Source organism: Xenopus tropicalis, chromosome 7, assembly GCF_000004195.4.
Source record: "Xenopus tropicalis strain Nigerian chromosome 7, UCB_Xtro_10.0, whole genome shotgun sequence".
Lineage (NCBI taxonomy): Eukaryota > Metazoa > Chordata > Amphibia > Anura > Pipidae > Xenopus > Xenopus tropicalis.
In genome coordinates, this window is record NC_030683.2 from 33,457,870 (window position 1) to 33,481,806 (window position 23,937).

Below are 23,937 nucleotides of genomic sequence, written 5' to 3' on the forward strand. Positions count from 1 at the left end.
AAACCATTTTAATACGTTAAAGTATTTGAAAAACTGCCATAATTTTGACAAAGTCCTACCACTTTGCTTGGACTTTGCAAAAGGTGATCATCCCCTTTAAGTCCTGCACCAGGAAGGAGCTCAGGTTCATTCTAGTCTTCCCATCATTGCTTACTGTTTATTAATTCATGCAGTTTACTACACTTGCAGTTTTATGTAACAGCTATTCCATCCCTCTGCATTGACATGGTTGGTGCCAATGTGTTCTACACGTACACTGAGCCAGCCAGATCCTAAGCGCAGTCTTTTCTAATAAACAAAGAAGCAACAGCTGCCATGTATGTGAGGGATCCAACATAAAAAGGACCATTGAGCCTTTGCTCCTTCTTCCAGGGCTGTCTGAAGGCGATAACTCAAACTGCCAGCCGTTTAACCCTTTCTCCTTTCCATCCCCCCCCTTGTTTATTGAGTTCTACATTTCATTTATCAGTCTCTTTCAAGCCTTTTACTCACTTATGCTCTTTGCCACTTTCTCTCTTAAGCTGACATTAAAATACGTGGCATTTCATTATGAAAAGGTTGTGAAGAGATGTCAGCTTCTGCCAGCTAGAAAGGCAGTGAAATGGGTATAATCAGAGTCAGGCTTATGAGGATTCAATCAAATGAGAAGGGATCTATAGCCAGTAAAAAGAAATTGCTGCTATATAGCAAAACAAGATAGCTTTGTGATCTGCACATATTATTTTTTACCTATACATGTATGGGATCTGTTATCTGGAAACCCATTATTATTTTTTATTATTATTATTATTATTATTATTATTATTATTATTGATTATTATCAGAATTATGGGTAGGCTGTCTCCCATAGACTCCAATTTAGTCAAAGTTTTAAAATTGATTTCCTTTTTCTCTGTAATAATAACACAGTAGCTTGTACATGATCCCAACCAAGATATAATTCATCCTTATCAGAGGCAAAGTGATTTTTAGCAGACTTAAGGTATGAAGACCTGTTCCAGGTCCCGAAGATTCTGGATAACTGGGTAAATACCAGTATTATGTATTCTTAATCAAAAGTTAATATTTAGCTGGTAGCCAATAGAGAATAGGCATTGCTGCCATTGCTGAACATTCTTATATCAGCACCCTCAACAGGAACAGAATGTGAATTACATGCAAACGTTCCTTTGGCTGCCATTATACTCAGTAGGCAGGAAAGCTATGGCCTGATATCAAGTGGATGAAAGTGATTTCTTGTAGTGATGGGCGAAACAATTCTCCAGGCATGGATGCACAGTGACTTTCTACGTTTCGCCATTGGCAGATTTTTTGCAAAACAAAATTCGCTGCGGAAAAAATTGCTGTGTGTCAAAAAATTGTTTTTTTTGACGTGCAACATTTTTGCCATTCCAAATTTTTCAGCGAAGCAAAATGGGACAGATTCACTCGTCACTAATCTTATTTAACCTGTATGTGAGAGAATTAGCTTTATTCCTGACATATTCATACATACAGGGATTTTTTTTTAACCCTTTAAGTGCCAGCCGAATTCGTCATTTCGGTTCCCCCCAGTGCCAGACGTTTTTTAAGCATTTTGTACTCATTCACTTTAACAATGTTTTTTGGTAGAAAAACCTCCATGAAACTAGGGAAATTATATATCGTTTTTTTCGTCACTAATTGGGCTTCGACATACATACCAAATTTTATAACTTTTCTGGAGATATGATGTGTATTTTGGGTGAAATATGTAAAAAAAAAATAAAATTATGAAAAATTTCTGTATATTTTGAGTTTTTTTTCCATAGAAAAGTTAATTTTACACACTTTTTTTTGTTGTTTGTAAAAGCCCTGATACTCCCAAGTCCAACGATACCAAATATGTGGTGGTACCCCACAGTTCCTGTCCAGAAGTAACCCCCAAACTAAAGCAATACTTTGTACAATATCACACCAGAACAAAGCAGAAAAGCGCTTGTAACAGTTAATGCAGCATAACTTATATGTAAATCTAAAATATCCCCTCATGTTTGGTATCTTTAGAAACTACAGACCTTCAGGTTTCTAGGTGCAATGTAGTTTTCACTCAAAAGCCAAATACCTTTTGTCAGTGCATTGTGAAATTTGGAACTTTTTATGACATTTTTTTTTTTTTTCTAAAACGTAAACTTGGACGCATGATCAAATGTGGATTTGACAAAAAAAAATCTCATAAAAATTTTCTAACAAAGGCATATTTGAAAGACAAACTTCTCCTGAATAAAATGATGCCCCATATGTATGGGTGCACATAAAGACATGGGCACCAAACACTCCAAAGCAGGGGCAATGCACAAGGGCAATTACAGCTAAAAATGTGGGGGCTGCGCTCTATGTGCACTTCCTGCAGTTTTTCAGTGTTAACCCCCCCTACCTGTGAAATAACCCCCACAAACTATATATTTCTGAAAAGTGCACACCTTCAGCTATTCAGAGACACCACTCTTCTCTTTCTACATGGAAAATTGTGGCCGCAGTCCCTTGCAGAAGTCAGCGCTTTGGTCAGAAATCAAGGAAAAACCAGATAAAAAACCTAGATTTCTCCCCAAAATCTCCATGGCAACTACCAAAAACTTACTAAACATCAATCTGCAAGTTCCCCTGAATAAAACGATACCCCATATGTATGGGTGCACATAAAGACGTGGCCACCAAATGCCCCAAAACAGGGGCAATGCATAAGGGCAATTTCAGTTGAAATTTTGGGGGCTGCGCTCTATGTGCACTACCTGCAGTTTTTTAGTGTTAACCCCCCTAATTGTGAAATAACCCTCACAAACTATATATTTCTGAAAAGTGCACACCTTCAGCTATTCAGAGACGCCACTCTCCTCTTTCTACATGGAAAATTGTGGCCGTAGTTCCTTGCAGAAGTCAGCGCTTTGGTCAGAAATCAAGGAAAAAAACAGATACAAACCTAGATTTCTCCCCAAAATCTCTATGGCAACTACCAAAAACTTACTAAACATCAATCTGCAAGTTCCCCTGAATAAAACGATACCCCCTATGTATGGGTGCACATAAAGACGTGGCCACCAAATGCCCCAAAACAGGGGCAATGCAAAAGGGCAATTTCAGTTGAAATTTTGGGGGCTGCGCTCTATGTGCACTTCCTGCAGTTTTTCAGTGTTAACCCCCCATACCTGTAAAAAAACCCCCACAAACTATATATTTCTGAAAAGTGCACACCATTAGCTATTCAGAGACGCCACTCTCCTCTTTCTACATGGAAAATTGCGGCCGCAGTCCCTTGCAGAAGTCAGCGCTTTGGTCAGAAATCAAGGAAAAAACAGATACAAACCTAGATTTCTCCCCAAAATCTCCATGGCAACTACCAAAAACTTACTAAACATCAATCTGCAAGTTCCCCTGAATAAAACGATACCCCCTATGTATGGGTGCACATAAAGACGTGGCCACCAAATGCCCCAAAACAGGGGCAATGCAAAAGGGCAATTTCAGTTGAAATTTTGGGGGCTGCGCTCTATGTGCACTTCCTGCAGTTTTTCAGTGTTAACCCCCCATACCTGTAAAAAAAACCCCACAAACTATATATTTCTGAAAAGTGCACACCATTAGCTATTCAGAGACGCCACTCTCCTCTTTCTACATGGAAAATTGCGGCCGCAGTCCCTTGCAGAAGTCAGCGCTTTGGTCAGAAATCAAGGAAAAAACAGATACAAACCTAGATTTCTCCCCAAAATCTCTATGGCAACTACCAAAAACTTACTAAACATCAATTTGCAAGTTCCCCTGAATAAAACGATACCCCATATGTATGGGTGCACATAAAGACGTGGCCACCAAATGCCCCAAAACAGGGGCAATGCAAAAGGGCAATTTCACTGAGCTCTATGTGCACTTCCTGCAGTTTTTCAGTGTTAACCCCCCATACCTGTAAAATAACCCCCACAAACTATATATTTCTGAAAAGTGCACACCATCAGCTATTCAGAGACGCCACTCTCCTCTTTCTACATGGAAAATTGCGGCCGCAGTCCCTTGCAGAAGTCGGTGCTTTGGTCAGAAATCAAGGAAAAAACAGATACAAACCTAGATTTCTCCCCAAAATCTCTATAGCAACTACCAAAAACTTACTAAACATCAATCTGCAAGTTCCCCTGAATAAAACGATACCCCATATGTATGGGTGCACATAAAGACGTGGCCACCAAATGCCCCAAAACAGGGGCAATGCATAATAATGGGGCTGCAATTTATGTGCACATCTCAAAGTTTTTCAGACAAAATTGCCCCTTAACTGTAAAAAAACCCATATAAACTATACATTGATTAAAAATAGACAACTTCAGCTATTTAGAGACACCATTCTTGGTCTGAAAAAAAATATAAAGTTAGATTTCTCCCCAAAATCTCAACGGCAACTATCAAAAAACTTGCTCAGTATCAATTAGCAAGTTACCCTGAATAAAATTACACCCCATATGTCTGGTTGCACATAAGTACATGGCCGCCAAACCTGAAAATGCACTCTATGCACCCCTTGCAGTTTTTTACTTTACCCCCCCCCCCCCAAATAAACCCCTAAATTGTACTTTACTCACCTATTTCTGTTTTGTGGAGCATCTTTGATTTGAGTTCCATCTTTCCTGTGGTGTTATGATACCAGTTTTTTGCTTCTTCCTACACTACTTTAGAAATGACAAAATCTGCACCACATTTAGAAGGATATTTGCCAAAAAATCCATAGTAATTTGGCCCATAAATGATGCAAATGTCCTTAGAAGTTGCACTAAAGGTTAGGAATTTAGGTGCCAACAATAAAGCTTGGGGCATTAGCATCAGAGATAAAATTATGTGCACCATTACGTGCCGTGCAGCAGTCACCAGTGGCACACCAGTATTACGCAAAGTTTTTATATTTAGAGAGCCACTGCAACTTGTGTAACCTAACCAGAACATACAGTAGATATTCAATTTGTACTACAAGCACAAAAAACCATAATGTATCTGTCATCCTGTGCTCAAGAACCTTTGCAAAAAACTCAAGGCCTACACTTACAGTAGTTAAATGCTGCCCAGAAATGCAAAGTAATATACAAAACTATGCACAGATAACTGCGCTGACAGGCAAGCTTTTGAGGTGCCAGTAAAAGGACTTGTGGCATCAGCTTTAGAGATAAAAACATCTCATTGATTCATCACACACCACAAGTTTTATCATGCGCCCGGTCAGTCACCCAGCACCTCAGTTCGCTATACCAACAGCACAATATAAGTCCTACCCCATAACCAAAGAAACACTGCAACTAGCCTGAATAACCATAGCTCAAACACAAAAATCTGAATGCCCAAGAACAAGTCTAAACAACCACAAGCTACAAGCACACTTTGTTTTTCTGACAACCTGTGCAAAAAACAAAATCACACACCATAAATCCCTACTTTACTAAAAAAAAAACAACACTTTTGCCAATATGACACACCTTACCAAACTTTTCATCACATATATCTATAACCTAGTTATAAGTAAAGTACGGACCTGCCAGAATAGATAAACTCAATAAATAAAAAACAGCGTCACTTTGCCAGCACAGCTAAGTTTGGAGTCCTGAAACCTTGTGCATAAAAACCTAGAACATGCCAAGTTCACTATTCTGATATGCTAAATCCTTATTCCACCAACAAACCCAGAGAACCATAACCTACCTATAAAAACACAAAATTCAAGTCCTCTCATAGTGTACCACAGTATGGTACACTTCAAAACATGGGTGGAAACACAAAGCAGGCTTGCTAGGACACTTGGGACAATAATACCGGACATCTCGCCTAACACCCTTGGAACGGCAAACCTTACATTTTCTCTGGGCATATGTTTTTTTAGGTGTTGGTGGAATTTGTGCTATAAAATGCTTACCCACCATTCGGGCAACATTGTCATTACCTGGCATGTCAGGAACCTCCTCTACATCACCAAACAACAAGGAAGGGAGCAACTGCAGCAAATAATTGTAATAAGACAATCTGGGGCCTGGTACTGCCGCCTTGTAAACGACATAAGAATTATAAAGGGCCATTTGGATCATATAAATTGCTGCTTTTTTGTACCAGGCCCTGGTTTTTCGGGTGGCATTATAATAATGTTGTATTTGGTCGGATTTATCAACACCACCCATATGCTTACTATATTCTTTACTACACAGTGGCTTTGTTTTTGAGGGCCTACCGCCACTTCTGTGTTGGACAATCATGGTCTCATCGTGGATAGTAGTAAGCATAAAAACAACTTTGGTGTCTGAATATTTTATGGCCAAGAGCTCATTGCTTCTTAGAGCATGTACTTCTCCACGCTTCAGTTTCTTATCCAGCAATTCCCTGGGCAGTCCTTTGCGGTTACGGTTGACTGTGCCGCAGGCTGGGGTGTCCAAAGAATTTAGGGCTCTAAATAAAGGGATGCTTGTGTAAAAGTTATCCACGTATAAGTGGTAACCTCGGCCCAGCAGTGGAGTTATGAGCTCCCAAACAATTTTACCACTGGTAGTCAAGTCAGTGGGACAACCGGGGGGGTCCAAATTAGTGTCCTTTCCCTCATACAGCATGAAATAACTAGTGTAGCCCGTGCTGCTTTCACAGAGTTTGTAAAATTTCATCCCATAGCGAGAACGCTTACTTGGGATATATTGGCGAAATTTTAGGCGCCCTTTGAAGAGCAAAAGGGACTCATCAACACAGACATTTTGGGAGGGGGTGTAAACCTCTGCGAAGCGCTGAGACAGGCTATCTATAAGGGGCCTCAATTTATAAAGCCTGTCATAACCGGGCTCATTAGGGGCAACAGCCGTTGTGTTGTCGTTAAAGTGAAGAAACCGCAATAAAATTTGATAACGGTTTCTTGGCATAACGGCTGAAAAAAGAGGGATGGAAAGGACTGTATTGGTATCCCAGTAGGAAGCTAAAGAATTACGTTCTACGAGTCCCATTGCCAATGTAAGAGCCAGGAATCTTTTTATTTCGTTTATATTTGTGGGATACCATGCCTGGGCTCTTGAAAAACCCGGTAAAGGGTTGCTGGCAAGATACTGCTCAGCATACAAATTTGTGTAACGGACCATGTCCTGTAGGATGGCCTCTGTAATATAGAGATTAAAAAAATCTATAATTTCAAAATTAGTGGTGTCCACACTGATGCCAGGGACTGCAGTGAAAGGGGGAATTTCAGGGACATAATTACAGGGAGGCCCCCACGCAGGCTCTCCAACTGCTGCATCAGTGCTACCCTCACCCTCTTCTACTTCCATGGGTACATCTTGGGCACTACCACCAGCCTCTGCCTCTTCAGCAGTAAGCGTGCCACCACTACTAACCTCTGCGCTAACCGTGTCACTATCGTCTATCTCTGATTCCTCAGTAGAGTGGTCAGATGGCACATACTCAGACCCAGAATCGCTAAATTCTTCTGAGCTGGAGTCCATGCAATACCTAGCAGCTTCCTCGGTGCTGTAAAACCGTTTGGCCATTGTGCCAGAAATATACCGACAACTGCAAATCTAGCAATCAGCAGGCAAAGTGAAAACAAGCAAGCAAAAAAAAAAAAAAAAAAAAAAAGCAGCAAGCAAGACAGCACTTGTAATAGGAGAAGCTAGAAAAAAAAAACCTCACTGTAACCTTTTGATAAACTCAAGCCAGCAAGGGATGACCAGGAGTTAACCTTTGGCAATAGAAACTACTAGAACAATCTGAACTTAGCACCTCTGGATCTTTCTAGAACAACTGAAACCAAATGGAATAAAACCACTAAAAGCAATCAAAGAACAATAATTACAATGAAATCGGTGGTCAGAGCCCTGGATCCACCAATGTCACTGCAAAAGCAACCTTTTAGGGGCACTAAATACACAATAAAGAACAATGCAAAGATAAAACACCATAAAATCAGTAAATTCAAATAAAACCACCCAAACCAACAAAAGAACAATAATTGCAATGAAATCGGTGGTCAGAGCCCTGGATCCACCAATGTCACTGCAAAAGCAACCTTTTAGGGGCACTAAATACACAATAAAGAACAATGCAAAGATAAAACACCATAAAATCAGTAAATTCAAATAAAACCACCCAAACCTACAAAAGAACAATAATTGCAATGAAATCGGTGGTCAGAGCCCTGGATCCACCAATGTCACTGCAAAAGCAACCTTTTAGGGGCACTAAATACACAATAAAGAACAATGCAAAGATAAAACACCATAAAATCAGTAAATTCAAATAAAACCACTCAAACCAACAGAAGAACAATTATTGCAATGAAATCAGTGGCCAGAGCCCTGGATCCACCAACGTCACTGCAAATTCAGCACCCAATAGCAATAAAAAAGTTACAGTGCAATAGAATAATTCAAAAACAGAAATCAATTATGAAAATGCCAAAAAAACACTAAAATGCAACCAAATAAATCAGATAATTATAGAGCAAGATCAGAAATAAAGTTTTAGTAAAAAAAAAGACTGCCAAAGAAAGCAAAGAAAGAAAGAAAAGAAAAGAAAGAAAGATTTTTTTTTTTTTTTTCTAAGTGTAAGTGTGTGTGTAAGTGTCTGTGTGTGCTTGGGAAAGTTGTAAATAAGTGTGTATGTGTGTAAAAGTGTAATAATGACAAAGATAGAAGAAGAAATGGAAAAAAAAAAATAAAAAAATTTTTTAGACAGTTGAGATAGAAATAAGCAAAATAAACAGTGGTTAGAGAGTTGTAGTTCAGCTCACACAATGCAGGCAGGCAATCAGGGCGACCAATCCAGCAGGAAGGCAGCAGGAAGGCAGCAGGGGGGCTCCAGCAGTCACATGTGCTCAGCAGGAGTGAAGAGGCGACGCGGGGGCGGCGAAATTTAAAGGGACAGCAGTGGACACGTCATCAATGCGTGTCCACTGCTGTCATTGGCTGAGGGACCGGATCGGTGCGGCTGGGCGACCGGATCTGTAAGTATGTCCTTATTCGCTCGTTGCCTAGGGGGTTGTGAAGGCTTTACAAGCGCTGCGCTGCTTTAAAAGCGAGCACAGCGCATGTAAACCCGACAGTGCCATTGGACGTAGATTCTACGTCCCATGGCACTTTGGTCCCTTGGTACCTGGGACGTAGAATCTACGTCCCTTGGCACTTAAAGGGTTAAATGAGCCATAACATTAAAATGTTGTTTTGTAAACTTGAAATACATTTTCTCAGTGGAGGGACTGATGGGTTGGCAGCAGTGGAATGTGCCCTATTGACTTGTTACATCTCCTGTACTGACTACTGAATATGAATTAGGTCAAAGCAATAGGCAGACCCACGAGGATCCATTTACACTATAGTATTTAACCACATTTGCACCAGGGCACAAAACAGTGTATCAAGTAATATTTTTAAATAACTTCTTTTTAGATATTTATCAGCTGTAAGCATGTGGAATCAACAACACACAATATTGTCCGTTTACAGTTAGTTGATTGAATCACAGGGGTGCCAAAAAATCTAAAAATGAGCAGAGAAACCATAAACGATAACTCTTGCTCTTTGGGCATTACCTACACATTGGGTGAATTGCGCCACTCCCCTTGTCCCTTGTGAACTAATGGCAAATCAGCATTGTGGGATGCAGATTTGATATGCATTATCTAACAGTGCCATTTATTGGCTGTTATTAGCAACAGACTAGATCGATAGCCTTGTATTGAACTAATAACATTCCACATTTGCTGGAAACTCTTGATGTGCTGTTTGTTTGCATGCTTGACCTAAAAGATGATAAATACAAGGGAATGTCCTGGACCAACACAGTTGCCAAAGTCTCCTAGTAAGGTGAGTACTAAAAGGATATTTGACTTGGGAAACCAGTGGAATAAAATTGTGAGCTCTTTCCAACTTGAAAAATGTCCTCAAACCTGCACAGCTGCTCTCTTCCCATTCAAGTCAATGGAGGCAGTGAGTGCTGTTTGTGACTTTAGCCACACCATGCCGTGTTCCGCCTTTTTGAAAACATCTGCAATAAGACGCATCATTCTAAATGAAGTCATTAAAGTGATATCGCTATCAGAATAAATGTTTGCTTTTCCATAAAAACTAAGGGGCCAATTAATGTAGTGCTGATACATTTTACCGTGTAGTTACGTTTTGTACTTTTACATTTTATTTTTAATTGTCTCTGCATAATAATTTGGAAACATACTGTGACATGCTGATTGCCTGTACACGCAATTTTGGGGGAATTGGTAATGGTAGGCAGGCACGCAGAGGATCTGGAGCATAGAGGCAGGGACGCCACATCTTCAGGCAACACACAGGTTTATTTAGGGCAAATTCTTCCCAACATAAAGCCTAAAGGAACACAGTTCATCAACATACAGTTCATGGATATGATTTGTCCCTTCTTCAGGGCTCTCACCTTCCAGAGTAACTCACACTCAGGCTTGACATTAAGCCTTGCTGACTCCTCATCCGCCTGGTCACGACTCCCTCTGCTCCTTGCAGTGGCAGGAGGCACCCCCAGCTCCTCTGGGAGTTCCTGACACAGGCAGGCAGCCTTCCTGCCCTGTGCCCCGCTCTGAGAGACCTTACTCAGTGACTCCTGGCACTTCTCTGGGTGTCTCCTCACTTGGTTACCGCTCCCTCTGCTCCTTGCAGTGGCAGGAGGCACCCCAGCTCCTCTGGGAGTTCCTGACATAGGCAGGCAGCCTTCCTGCCCTGTGCCCTGCTCTGAGAGACCTTACTCAGTGACTCCTGGCACTTCACTGGGTGACTCCTGGCACTTCTCTGGGTGACTCCTCACTTGGTTACCGTTCTCTCTGCTCCTTGCAGTGGCAGGAAGCACCCCCACCTCTGGGAGTTCCTAACACAGGCAGGCAGCCTTCCTGCTCTGTGCCCCGCTCTGAGAGTGACCTTCTGAGTCAAGAATCAACCTCCAACTCTACTCTCTGTGTAATACCACAGCCCTTTTATCTGCTGCTCACCTGCAGCCTAATCAGGCAGCTCCCTACAGCTGGCCAAATCAAAATACTGCAAAATCAGGCCTTTTACCTGGTGCTATTTGTATCCCACCTTCAACACTGGTGGAAAACACACCAAACAATGATATTTTCTATTGCATCTCTTACAATACTCATTGATGCTCGCTCCATGGAACAGAATGGAGTTCTATTGCTCAGAGTACAGTCAGATAAGCTGACACACGTATTAGCTTTGATAAATGTGTCAGTTTGCGGTTTCTGAAAGTTTTGATAAATGTGGAAAATATTATACTACTGGGGATCCTTCAGGACACCCCACTTTGATATATGCTAATTCAGCCCCCAAGTGTAATACTGAATGGCAGTATGGTTCAGTGTAAATTGCCTTACTTTACTTCTGAAAAAGTTATTTTCACGCTTGGGCAGAGGAGTCCATTTCCTGGTACTTGTAACTATTTATATCTCCTTTCTTATCTCTTTCTGGCAAGCAACAGAAATCTTATCTTGATTTATGGCATCTTATACCATCAGTGTGAGAACTACTGTCCCACAACACATAGCAGGATCAATTACCCTTTATCTGAAAGGCTCATTAAGATTTAGTGCACTGCTGCTAGGGGATGCCTGGGCAGAACTAAAATATGAGAGTGAAAAAGATGATAAAGCTTATAGGGCTTTGTCACACTAGGTGTTTTCTCCGCCGGCGTAAATCTGACGCTAAGAGTAAATGCCAAGCAGCTGTCTTTCAGCCAGTTATCTGTGTTCACAGCATCTGCTTGTCAGTGCACACTCACATGCATTCTCACAGATTGTAAATATGTCAGCAGAGAAAATGCCAAGTGTGACATAGCCCCATAAACATTTAAAACAGGAAACTCTAATGTGATAAAAAATGAAACAATAAAACTTAAATCTTATGTAAAGAATAAAATATTTATACAGTGTCAGACTGGGCCGGTAAGGCACCAGGAAGAAACCCGGTAGGCCCAACCCTCATAGGCCCCCATCGACCCAGGCCCACTGCCCCCTGCCACAAGAGGGAAGTGCGGTATGAAGTGGCGGGGAGGGGTACATGAAAGTGTTACAGCTCCCGAGTGGGGTGGGTGACCCCCAAGCATCAGCCTCAAAGGGCCGCGGACACCCCAGTCCAACACTGTATTTATAATAGAGGAGGGTAAGTAGGTGATGATGCTTAGGCAAATACTCTGCACTGTGATAACCACAGATGGATGGTTAAATTATTAGATTCAGTTATTCATACATGAAACGTAGGCAGATGGTAAAGGACATCCCTTCAAAGACATTTGCCCTTGCTAAGTATTAGGCTGGAACCCTACAAGGCTTTAGGGCCATGGTTGGGTCCTCTGGTGGGAGAGCTTGACACCTGTGGAGTGAACAGACAACTGGTTGGTAAAGTAGGTCAGGTGACCTCTCTATAGTATAAAAAGTCTGGGATGATGTTAAGCTTCAGGAAACAGTAGTGGGATAAGCCACAAAAGGGGTCAACCATGGAAGGGGAAACCATAGGTGAAGCTGGAAATCTCTTGTACATATTGTAGTAGCATGAGACAGAGACAGGAGATAAAAGCCCAACTGGAGAGCATTTGTGGATCAGTGCCTTGGCAGTTATAATCAATGTGTTAATAGTAGGAATAACAGGAATAGTGTGTATCACCCAGAGCTTTATGGAAGACCATGTATGCACTTATGCAATTATCTACTGCTTATGACCCATGCATGCTGGACAATGCACACCTTGAGTTGCACCAGTGGCTTTCAAAGATTTATGGTTCACATTCCACCAAAATGGATCTCAGTGTTGGGCCAATATTATGTAAACTTCCAATGGGCTTTAGGCCACTCAGTCAAGACATTGTGCATAAGGAGGTCTATCTGTTTCTGGGGTGGGGACTGTTCCCACGGGGCTTGCAGAAAAAATTTGGATAAAGACAAGGAATATGTTTCCAGGGACAATTCTTTACCTGTAAATCAAGAAGAGATGAAGATAACTGTTAATGGTTCTTCACCAAACAAGGGAATTCATTGCACAAAGGAGAAAAAAGGGAAGGTGCATTATTACAGAAATTACACTTAAAAAAAGTAATTAAAGAAAAGTACATGGACAGAAGTACTGAATGCTTTGGAACATGGAATAATTTATGAAGTGCTCAGAGAACTGCTAAAAGAATGAGAATCAGCAGAAATATTAGGGAATTAGAAAATGCTTTATATTGATTTATAAACCTGCTTAACCTTTTTAGCAAACTTAACAATTTGCTGCACAAGTTTTTTTTGGAATAAGAAACATCCATAATGAGGTATGTAACCTAGAGACAGCCGAGAGTTTAACTGAATGGTGGGCAGAGTTATCATCTGAGATAATGTGACATTTCCCCGTCAGTCCCATCTGCCTTGCCAGCCACTGGGCAGCAACAGCCAAATAACTAATTACCGTACAAAAGAAAGGGGGATTCAGTAAGGACCCACGTCCATTCAGTAAGCACTTGTGTCCTAGGCATATCTATGCTCTGTACCTATTACCGGCTTTAAAATCTGGTGCGAGCTTCAGAGCGTGGTGTTGGTGAGTGCAAGGCAGCCCTGCCCTAAGCGAGCAACTTAGGGATGGGATGGGGGCACCTGCCTGACACCATCAGCTCCACCTCATGAATACAGCGCTGATGGCAGTACTGTATTCATAGTAGGTCATCCCACTTCATTTTGGAGTTCACATTTTTGCACCAGTATAGGCTCACCCACAGAGCAGGTACCTACCCCCATTTTCAGGCAAAAAAGCTTCACTATGCGGGAAAAGGATGTAACTAATATCAGAGGCCAAAGCTCTATTGGAAGCAGTGCCCATAGCTAATCTCTGCACATTAAAACCCAGTACAGGTATGGGATTCCCTTATCCGGAAACCCGATATCCAGAAAGCTCTGAATTACGGATAGCCTGTCTCCCATAGACTCCATTTAAATCAAATCATTCAGATTTTTAAAATTGATTTCCTTTTTCTCTGTAAAAATAAAACAGTGCTTTGTATTTGATCCCAACTAAGATATAATTACTCCTTACAGTATGTAAAATAATCATATTGGTTCTAATTAATGTTTTATTGATTTCTTAGTAGACTTAAGGTATGAAGATCCAAATTACTGAAAGACCCCTTATCTGGAATACCCTTAGTCATGAGCATTCTGGATAACAGGTCCCATACCTGTTTAATGATTTGTATACAAGCTCTGTTTTTATACTACAAGGCATACAACTTTTGTTTTGTTGCAAATTATTCTTGCACATAGAACTTAAATTGAGTAATCTTCTTGTCCCAGGTTACTTTAAAATACTGCATACAGGGATGTATGTTGCACCTCCATAGCACCATATTGCTCATAATACCACCGGCAGAGTTGATGTGTCCTTCAGCCAGAGCCATCGATTGCCAATTTATAGACCAGTCTCTGGTCCCTTATACTTTCCTGCAGTTTCTGTTTACTTTGCACCATCATGAAATATATTAATTTATTAATAGGAAAACTAGTAGCTTTGAAAAAGCAAAATATCCTTTATATTAATATTCAATATTTTTTTTAACATTCTTTAAGGTGCAGGTATACCAGTCTGTGCATGGAGACTCAGAAACTCCCTTGACTGTGCTGGTCACATTAAAATAAACCAAATTACTGTACCCCCAGTATGGAGACAATACAGAAACAAGCATGTAAGACCATGGCCCAGATATGTAACACAGATATGTTATCTCTGAATTCTGACTTTTCTGTGAAAAAGTAGGATGCAAACGTTCCTAGACTGGAGGTAGAAAATGTCAACGACTAAGAGTCCCAAAAGAATTTTAAATGAGTTTGAACTTGTGTTGAGCCACTTTTCTCTTCAAATGTTTTCCTTGCTGCTAACAAGTCTCAGGATACATGTGGCTTCTGGTAGCAGCTTATGATTAGCAGGATCTAGGCCCGCTTATTGCTCCCCTCTGTCAGTGTGTAACACCTGCTGGTGCCTGCTTATGGTTTAGGCAATAGGAAAGGTCTGTAAATGTCCCATCAGTAATAGACGGGGTTTTTTTTTTAGGGAATTGAAAAATAACCACTTATATAATTATCTATCAAACTAAAAGATCTAATACCATTCGGCATTGGACAAAGCGACTATTCCTCTGCAAGAGTTTCTATTTTGACAATAAAGGAGACCTATTGGAAGTCAGTAAAGAACGTCTTTTGCTGTTCTCGTGGTCACCGACTAATTACTGCATGGAAAGCACAATTTTCTGGTATATCTTACTGCTGTGTCAGACAGAGCTGCTATTAAGCTCCTGCTGTCCGTTAAACAGGATATATATGTATTTATAGTGAGAGCAACTTAGTGTTACATATGTGAATCAGGTTTATTTACGGAATTGTTAACTCTATATAGTCGTGAACATGTGTAGAGTGTAGTTAACTGTTTACCAAACTACTGTTGTATGATGCAAATCTAAAGAAAAGTAAAAACTCCCCGAAGGTTGAAATGGACTTTACCAATGTTTCCACCCAAGGCATAAACATCTGATGATAATGTAAAGTGGCACTAAATCAACTGATATTAAATCTGGTTAAATAGATGTTTATTCTTCAACACATACAGTATATGCATGCCATATATTGTAGACTTTCTGCCCATTTACAAATGGCAGAAAGTCTACAATATAGCTACAAGGTAGACACTGTGACCTTACAGTTCTAGTTAGAGCAGTGCAGAAATAATATTTGCCATGGGCTTCAGGCTTGGATGGGTCCCACAGGGCAGCTTTATGCCATTGGCAAGAGCACACATTACTTATTACAATTTATAATATTGGTTTAATATATTCTGTATTTACATTACATTTGTGCAACTTGTGATCAGCACACCAAGCAGAGTACAGGCCTTGTTTTACTTAGGGCAATAAAAAGCAATATTTAGTAACTGACTAATTTTGGGCCACAAAGGGACCAGACAGGATTCTGATTTTTGTGAACTCATGTTTTTAGCTACTAAAACCAGAACCCCAAGGCTGTCTGTGGGTATTTAGCAGGTGTAGATGAACGGCAGCTAAGGATATTGCAAATGTAACATCTGATATCAATAGCTTTAAAGGGGAAGTATATCCACTTTTTTCAACATGAGTGCAATGAATAGGGCTTGTGATGAACATACTTTTAACCTATTGTATTGATTAAGAAAAATATGCATTATATATGTTATTTCTTGAACTAAACAAGCTAGACAGGGAAATTGATGGTACTTTATTATTGGCCCTTGCAAAATTAATAGTACACAGGAAATCCCCTGAATAATGGACTTTATCTGTGCACTGGTAATCGGATTATCTACTTCACAAGGATTGGTCATAGAGTAGCAGTAGAGTAGCATTGAGTAGCAGTTTGCCCTGTAAGCATTATTTTTCCTGATTTTGAATAAAACAAAAAGCACAAAGTGTGTTCAGCCCAAGCCCAAATTATTGAATTAATGTTGGGGATATACTGCCCATATACTGCCAACTTTGTTCCTTGGGTTTCTTTCTCTCAAGGTCAGGTTCCAGGCAGATTTATATGAGTAGAGATTTCCAAAAACCAGCAATGTTCATTCCGCAGTAATTCAGGTAACACAGAGCTCTTCCTACACCATTATGCACATCTTGTACATAAACCATTTGTCCAGGGTTCATCTGTAAGACAAAACCTGTGATGCTTGTTGTTTGAGAAAGAAACATACATTTTGTCAAATGCCAGCTCAGCAGAGAAGTGTCTAGAAACACATTAGGATTAGATGCTGAGAAATCTCCGAGGTGACTGAGAGGCTAGCAGGCACAAATGTTTGACTGCAGGTGAAATGGGCAGCTTTTTTTCAAAACAGAGCCGATGGAAAAGAAAAAATCATGGGATTCCATAGATGTATTCTTATAACACCAGTAATGTCACACAAAATCAGCGGCCTCTTCAATGCCAGTGGAAGTTTCTCTACTCCAAATTCTTTGTACAGGTATAGGACCTGTTATCCAGAATGCTCGAGACCAAGGGTATTCTGGATATGGGGTCTTTCCATAATTTGGATCTCCATACCTTAAGTCTACTAAAAATCAATAAAACATTAATTAAACCCAATAGGATTGTTTTGCATCCAATAAGGAGTAATTATATATTAGTTGGGATCAATTACAAGGTACTGTTTTATTACTACAGAGAAAAAGGAAATCAGTTTTAAAATTCTATATTATTTGATTAAAATGGAGTCTATGGGAGACGGGCTTTCCATAATTCGGAGCTTTCTGGATAATGGGTTTCCAGATTAGGGATCCTATACCTGACACTTATGTAATCAATTTAATCTGAAGAGCACACAGAGTCACTTATGACTTCATAACTTAGTATTTATTGCAGGAATTCAAGCCCTACATGTTTCAGCCAAACCAGCCTTCTGTGGGTGCACACATATGTGAAAGTAGTAAATGAACATTTATTCCCACCAACAAGTTTTATCAAGTTTTATTATTTGCCTATGTACAGTACCTGGTCACACTGTGAGGCTGGTAAAATTTGTTGGTGGTATTAAAGAGCTTAAATGCCCTCCTGGGCATTGCATGTGTCAGGCACTGTGCCAACAAACACAATACAAATAAGAATGTAACAAATTCAGACCAGCAGTGTTTGTAAAGTTCTGTTTAACCAATATTTACAGGACACTTGGTCATAAAAATGTTTTGAGTTTATAGGAGAACTAAACCCTAAAAGTGAATAAGATAGAAATACCATATTTTATAAACTGAACTCATATTTTCTATACAGGTATCGGACCCCTTATCTGGAAACCCATTATCCAGAAAGTTCTGAATTACGGAAAGGCCATCTCCCATAGACTCCATTTTAATCAAATAATTCACATTTTTAAAAATTATTTCCTTTTGCTCTGTAACAATAAAACAGTACCTTGTACTTGATCCCAACTAAGATTCCTTATTGGAAGCAAAACAATCCTATTAGGTTTAATTGCTGTTTAAATAATTTTATTAGCAGACCTAAGGTAGGAGATCCGACTTACAGAAAGATCCCTTATCCCAGGTCCCGAGCATTTTGGATAACGGGTCCCATACCTTAACTTATATATTCAACCTTCTACTGTAAATTGTATATATACAGTATATTGTGAGTGGGCCCCTAAGCTCAGTAAGTGACAGCAGCACAGAGCATGTGCAGGGAATCAGCAGGAAAGAAGATGGGGGGCTACTGGGGCATCTATGGAGGCACAGATCTTCCCTGCTACATGGCAGTCTGGTGGCTTTTTTGTAGTGTGCCTATATAGTTATATAATACAGTGTATGCTAGAGTGAGATTTCAGCCCTATACATCTGCATTCTAATTGGTTTAAATGTGGTTAAATTTGAGTTTATTATTATTATTATTTTGTACTTTTGTTCATCATTGTGAGCTCAAATTGGAACTTCAATTCCATAACAGCTAAAGTCCACTATATGGCAAAGTAGAAGTCAAACATAGCTACTAGAAACATTCAATATAACAAATAAACAGAAGGGAAGGTTGTTATCAGTACTATAAAGGAAACATATATTTTGTCAGAATGGTAATGGGCAAAATTGTATCAACAGGAATGAGTACTGATGTGAGACAAATGAATGAAGAATTAAAAGAAGCAAGCGAAACAAAGATAATAAGAACTTTAAATCACAGATCATAGCCCATATGAGACTGTCTCAACTACTATAATAAAAGTAATAAAAGTAAAATACAATAAGCATTTCACTCAATCACTTTGCCTAAAACTTTAACATTGCAAAGCTGTGAGGGGCCATCTGTTCAAGGAAATGAATGGGCCTCATCGTTGCTGTTCGGGAGAAGCCTATGTAGTGTTAAGCAGGTAGCTAAAACTACGTACAAATAAAAGCCTGCTTATGGTCATTTTCACCAGTTTTCAAAACGGAGCTAAAGCTGCTATTTGGTGCTGCACTATGAGGTTTCTGTACCCTAGCATGCTCTTGGTCTGTACCACAAACATCAAACAAGTGTAGTGTGAATTAAACTTCTTCCACTGTCCACTTACAGTTTCAGGGCAAAGAGAAAATGCAACATACAACCATAATTAGTGGCATTTCTCTTAGAATTAGTGTCATTATATGACTGGAAATCACAGAGAATGCGACCCTTACTTAATCCTGTAAATGTGACCTCTAGATTGGGTTTTTATTTTTTCCCTTGGTGGTTTTGTTTCTGTCTTTATCCAGTACATCTGAAGCAACTGAACTTGTTGACTGATCTTGAAAACGTATCCAAGCTTCCCAAGCCTCATGGGTAATACAGTCACCAACATCCAATCATAACGGATCTACTGAATTTATTCTCAGGTCTCAGTTGAAACTCACAGAGAAGTGAAAGTGTGACTCAATGAGACTCATTTTTCAAGTTACATAATTGAAAATATGAATTGTTTTGAAACCACCAGGGTAAAAATGTAAAAGTTGCTGACAAGCAATGTTGCAGGCCCCCTCCTCTTTTTATGGATAATTGTATCAGTTTGGCATATATGGTCTCTTACACACTTGAGCCACTTACAAACCAATGAGTGTTGTATTGTCTAATCTCCCTCCTAATACGTAAATGTTTTTGTCATCTATTTCAGGGCTGTCCAACTGAAGGCTCTCCTAAGGATTTTTTTGACCCCAAGCCTCCATAGACATCACTATTTGGCATATAATGTGGCCCTCCAACGTGCTGTATGGGATATTACTGGCCCCCTGCATTTAATAAGTTGGACAGCACTTATCTATCTAATTATTTATACCATTTTACTATCTACCTTTGTCTCTATCAATCAGTCTATCAATCTGTCTATACATACAGTATAGATTAACTTCTTTGAACTTCTTTGTATTTGTAAGATGGGCAGCTGGCAGTTTCTATAGGCCACCCTCTACTGTGACAAAGTTGCATGGTGCAGACAAGTGGGAAAAATGAGTTCTTCCCGTTGATAAGTCCTTTTGCATCTGTTGTACTGGACACAAGACTTATTTCCTTGAATGAAAAGTATTAGTATTATCCTTCATGAAAGTATTAGAATGGTCCGGGGGATTTCTGTACTCAGGGAAAGAAATACAGTACTTTCTCCTCAGTAAGCTTGTTCTGGATGGATATACATGCCTGCAGCACTTGGCAGTTTTACATTTTAGTTTGTGACTAGGCAGAAAATCATAAATAATCAAGGCGCTCCTATGGGAGTCAGATGAAAGAGATTTACTTAATGGAAATCTCTGAACTAAAGATGAGAGGTATTCTAAGATTTTCAGACCCAAGTGCATTAATAACACATTTATCTAGGAAACTTTGTGAAAAAGGAGTCATTAATTTCTCAGCAAGATAAACAGTCGTGTGTCAGAGATTTATTTGGTGGTTCATCTTTTTATACTGCTACCAAGTGGCCTTTTTTCCTTTCAAAGTCTGAGAAGCTGACTTCATTTCTGGCTTGCCAAATTATTATCGATGGCATTTAAGCTCAGATGACTGCACTATTTCAGTGAGTTGTATCTGTAAGGCAGCCAATCACGTTGTACATACAGTATGCCATACATAAGAGCAATATACTATACCTGAAGAAGAGACCAGAAGCTTGCATCTACTAAGTTCGCCAATAAAGAGTAGAACTCAATATTTTCCTACATAGGTGGAGAAAATGAAGGATTATTAGGCTCCCCAATAGGTGGCAAGTGCTCATATATTTAATGTCATCATGTACAAATCACCCTATTATTAGCCCCCCAAATAGAAAATGCCATTACAGATTTCTATACTTATTGTTAAATATGGCTTTGTTTGCCTCCACCTCAAAGCTTCAAGCCTTTACAGTTGCATTTACCAGGGAATAAATATTGTGGCCCTGTAGAAGTTCATCATGAAAATTGATTCAGTTCAATCAGTGCTGTCTTGGGGTCAACAAATCATTTTGGCTGCAAATACATAAAATGAAGCATTGAAGTACAACGCTGAGTTTTTGTGTTAAAATCTGGAAGAAATATTGAAATGAATGATCCCCATAATGTAAGGCTTTACAGATATCTACACGACCAAAGTATTTTAATGCACTCATAAAGCCAAGACAATAAAGTTGTAAATAAAAGGCTTCACCTACTTTAATCACTCCCATTCTGTTCAAGGTAGAAGTGCCCATGAGGTCAGTGCAAGTTTTATTTGTAGTAAATAATCATAAATATGGCAGTCCATAATCTGCAAACCACAGAATTGTTTGGTTTACAGACACTGTATTGTACATTTCTAGATCTGTTCTTTGAACGACTTTGTCAATAAGAGTGTGCTGCTAAAAAGTACAGCTTGAGTTGGGCAGCAGATGCCTTGGATTTATTTATGCCTTATCTTTTGCTTTCATTGCTTCAGAAGCAAAGCCGAAAGCTAATTCCAAAGTTTGATAATGTGACTTGAAACCCTGTAGACTGGAAGTTAAATTGAGCTGGTTGGCTTGTACAGTTAATGCACAATGATAACTGGTAAATATGGGCAAGAATATGAAACTTCAATATTATAAAAAAAAACAGTTATATGATGACATCTGTTAAATGCTTACCTCTTAATACTGTGGGTCCCGGTGCTCAAGCCCCAGACCTTCAGCTTAGGGAGCCAACTTTGGACAATTACAGTTCTTCTGGCACAAATCCAGATCACCACCAAAAAATAAAGTTACAGATATTTAGTTCATGTTAAAAACATTCCAAAATGTATTACTAATACACAATTATAAATGAATAACCTTACGCATTTTGTGCCTCCCAGGGCACTTAATCATAGGCAAAAATAAGAAAACCAACCCTTGCTTGTGTGTAATTGGTTTGGGTGGCTCTACCAATATCCACTTATCTTGCATATGTATTTTAACATAAGCTTATTAAAAGTATGAGATCCATTATACAGAAACCTGTTATGCATAAAGCCCTGAATTATGGGAAGGCCATCTACCACAGATTCCATTACAAGCAAATAATTCGAATTTTTAAAAATGGTTTTCGTTTTCTCTGTAATAATAAAACAGTACACAAATAACAACAGATAATTCAGTGAAAATAAAACCACATTTTAATGGCTCAAAGATTCTTTCAAAACATAACACATAACAAATTCAGATATATACTATACCAAATAGTGGCAAGGTGCATCCTAGTGCCTCTCCTAACGCGTTTCGCACATAGTGCTTCATCAGAGGAGGTGAAAAGCACTATGTGCGAAACGCGTTAGGAGAGGCACTAGGATGCACCTTGCCACTGTTTGGTATAGTATATATCTGAATTTGTTATGTGTTATGTTTTGAAAGAATATATAATAAACCTTATCTGCGCTTAACGGAGTTTTAATCTAAGTTTAAAGAAACATTCAATTATCTGAAAACCATATAAATACCCAACAATAGTGTCCGCACCAAAAAAGTGAAATAAGTATAATGAACAGCCGCCTTCCTCCAAACTAATCCCAATTGTGAACCAAACTATTATAAAACGGAGTTGGCGCTCATAAAAAATAAACTACCAAGTGTTGTAGATTATATCAATCAATTAGTTTTTAATAATTCATTACAATAAAAATAATCACACATAATTAAACAGTCAGAAATTCAATTAAAAACCTGGGGTGAAAAGGTGGTATAAGACCAATCAGTTCATAGAAGGATGGAATTGGCACAATATGAATATTCATAAGACGATGGATTAAAAAACTAAACGTTGATGTTACTAAAAATACAAGTACATATGATAAATTATAGGGATAAATTATAGGGATTATAGATTATATTATTTAGTATATCCCTATAATTTATCATATGTACTTGTATTTTTAGTAACATCAACGTTTAGTTTTTTAATCCTATGAACTGATTGGTCTTATACCACCTTTTCACCCCAGGTTTTTAATTGAATTTCTGACTGTTTAATTATGTGTGATTATTTTTATTGTAATGAATTATTAAAAACTAATTGATTGATATAATCTACAACACTTGGTAGTTTATTTTTTATGTTTTGAAAGAATCTTTGAGCCATTAAAATGTGGTTTTATTTTCACTGAATTATCTGTTGTTATTTGTATATTGGTTCAGGGCCTATCAGTGAAATATAAAATGTGATTTCCTTTCCTAATTTATATTGTTGCAAGTAATAATAAAACAGTACCTGTACTTGATCCCAACCAAGTTATAATTAATCCTTATTGGAGACAAAACAATCCTATTGGGTTTATTTCATGGTTTTGTTTGTTTTTTTAAAGTATCATTTTTATGGTTTTATAAAATATAGAAAGGAAGAAAAAAGGAGGATAAGGGGAGGGGTTTATTTAAGGTTTAAAAGATTTTTTAGTATATGGAGATACAAATTGCAGGAAGAACTCTTATCCGATAACTCTTATCTGGATAATAAATCCCATACCTGTATTAAAAATCAAGCCCAACAATAGTTATTTCACCTTTAATTGGTGAGTTGGATAGGTATGTTTTCCTGCTAAAGTATATAAATATTTTATAATTTATGTGACACTCATAAGAGTTGACAAATATGAAAAAAACAGTGCTAATATATCACATGGACTTTTATTTCAAGGTTTTAAAGTATCATTCTTTGCATGCCATTGATTTATAATCCATTACCTTGAATTACATTCCAGTTACCCCCAACCTTATAAAGTTTCTACTCTCTACTGTATTATTCATTAGGGGAAGTTCTTTGTACTATGCTCTTTTACTGATCTCTAGTTGTACTTTTATGGTCCATGTGTTGCTTAGAGATGGCTGTTTCTATTTCACTGTTTCTGAGAGAACATAATGATTTTTCACTTATTGAACAGACAAAATAGAAAACAGAAAAAAAATTAGAATATAGCTTGGTATACGATCACTATAAAAAATAAAAACATAGAGAGCTATATGGTTATAATGACAAAGTAGA

The 23,937-nt window shown here is 38.8% G+C and overlaps 1 protein-coding gene across 1 annotated transcript in view; it reads left to right on the plus strand.

Moving 5' to 3' along the window:
* Positions 1–23,937, plus strand: part of zmat4 (zinc finger matrin-type 4) — a 256,147-nt gene that overhangs the window by 100,667 nt on the left and 131,543 nt on the right. The gene's annotated exons all lie outside the window — the stretch shown is intronic.